Source organism: Arachis hypogaea, chromosome 17 (genome assembly GCF_003086295.3).
Source record: "Arachis hypogaea cultivar Tifrunner chromosome 17, arahy.Tifrunner.gnm2.J5K5, whole genome shotgun sequence".
Classification (NCBI taxonomy): Eukaryota; Viridiplantae; Streptophyta; class Magnoliopsida; order Fabales; family Fabaceae; genus Arachis; species Arachis hypogaea.
Genome location: NC_092052.1, coordinates 114,360,246 through 114,362,487, shown reverse-complemented (window position 1 = coordinate 114,362,487; position 2,242 = coordinate 114,360,246). Strand labels below are relative to the sequence as shown.

The 2,242-nt window shown below is 39.8% G+C and overlaps 1 pseudogene; it reads left to right on the top strand.

Annotated features, from left to right (window-relative positions):
- The first annotated feature begins 1,544 nt into the window (after positions 1-1,544).
- Positions 1,545-1,646, top strand: LOC112768828 (small nucleolar RNA R71; annotated as a pseudogene).
- Positions 1,647-2,242: the final 596 nt, after the last annotated feature.

Below are 2,242 nucleotides of genomic sequence, written 5' to 3'. Positions count from 1 at the left end.
ATGATAGCTCCAACTGTTGCTAGGAATGGTCTTCCCTGAATGATTGAAGCCTTGTTTCTTCTTTCACATCCAACACCACAAAGTCTGCTAGGAAGATGAAGTCTCCCACCTTCACCAGCAAATCTTCCACTACTCCATGAGGAAATTTAAATGATCGGTCTGCTAATTGAAGTGCCATTCTTGTTGGTTTGGCTTCCTCAATCTTCATTCTCTTCATCATTGCTAAGGACATCAGATTTATGCTAGCTCCCAAGTCACATAAAGCTTTTTCCACTGTGATTTCTCCTATGATACATGGGATTTGGAAGCTCCCAGGGTCCTTCAGTTTTTGGGGTAGCTTATGTTGAATAATAGCACTACACTCCTCGGTTAACACCACAGTTTCATCATTTCTCCAGCTCCTCTTCTTGGTCATTAACTCCTTCAAAAACTTGGTATAGATTGGCATTTGTTCTAATGATTCAGCAAAAGGGATATTGATTTGGAGTCTCTTAAAAACTTTCAAGAATCTGGAGAACTGGTTGTCCTTTTCATTCTTCTTTAATCGCTGAGGGTAAGGAGCTTTTGGAACATATGGCCTCAAGACTTCTTTTTCTTCTGGTAAATTGGAAGCAGCTATTCGTGCTTCTTCCTTGTCACTTAGGCTTTCATCTACTTCCCTCCCTTGGGTTTCCTTTGAGGTCTCTTTCAGTTCCTTTCCACTCTTGAGTGTGATAGCCTTGCATTCCTCCCTTGAGTTTGTCTTTGTGGCACTACAGGGATTATGGCTAGGGACTTGCTTGGACAGGTATCCAATCTGTACTTCAAGTTTCTTGATGGCAACATTTTGGTTTTGCATATTGGATCTCACCTCCTCCTTCAAATCTTGCATGTCTTTAGACTCTTTACAAAGTTCTCCAAGTATGGCCTCAATCCGGGATAGTCTATCCTCAGATGGTGGTGGTATGTTGGAATTGGGAGGCTGAGAATGGCTATTTTAGGCTTGATATGGAGGCTGAAAAGAGTTGTTGTGTGGGGCTTGGTATGGTCTTTGGTTAGTTTATTGGTAGGTGGAGTTGTAAGGTCTATGATCTTGGTTCTGGGTTTGCTGGTTTTCTCACCCAAAATTTGGGTGGTTCTTCCAACCAGGGTTATAGGTTTTGGAGTGTGGATCATAGGTTTGTCTTGATGAGTTTCCAACATAATTGACTTGCTCCCAATCACCTCCTTCCTCTGCATTGAACTCGTCTTGAGCTGGTGGTTGAGTATTGACTGTTGCAACTTGATTCCTCTCCATCTGCTTGGTGAGGTCTGTCAATTGCTTAGTGATTAGCTTATTTTGAGCTAGCAATGCATCCATGTGATTCAGATCTATCACCCCTCTATTGGTGCTTCTATAAGAGGCATAGAAGTATTCATTATTGGCTACAGTTTCTATGACATCGATGGCCTCTTTAATTGTCTTTTTCTTGTTGAGAGATCCTCCTGAAGTGATCTAAGGCCTTCTTTGATTCTTGTGACAATCCTTCATAGAAAATGTGCAGCTGTACCCATTCATTGAACATATCTGAAGGGCACTTTCTTGTCAATTCCTTGTATCTCTCACATGCATCATAGAAAGTTTCACGATCTTGTTGTCTAAATGTTTGTACCTCATTCCTCAATCTGTTAACTCTTTGGGGAGGGTAAAATCTTGCCAAGAACTTCTTCACCACATCTTCTCAAGTTCTCAAACTCTCCTTTGGAAAGGATTCTAGCCACTTTGAAGCTTTATCCCTAAGAGAAAAGGGAAACAAAAGCAATCTATAAGTGTTAGGATGAACACCATTGGACTTCACAGTATCACATATTCTCAAGAATGTGGTTAGATGTTGGTTGGGGTCTTTGATGAGTGATTTTATGCCGGTGTAGAATTTATCAAATGAAATCTCGTTGCAAGTATAGTTTCTAAACCAACAATAATCATTTCATACAAAAATTTGGTTGTCAAAAGTAACAAACCCCTATAAAATAACCGAAGTATTCAAACTTCGGGTCGTTCTCCCTAGGAATTGCACTAAAGTGTTCTTGTTATTGGTTATGAAGTATGTTTGGGGTTTTTAAGATAATGAACAAGAAATATAAATTGCAAAGGAAATAAACTAACAACTAAGAAAGCTCTTGGCAAGGTATGAGAACTAGAAGTCATATCCTAGTTATCATCATCAATTGAGAAGAGAATTGTGTATTGCTCCCACTTAGTTAACCTCTAACTACGAAGGAA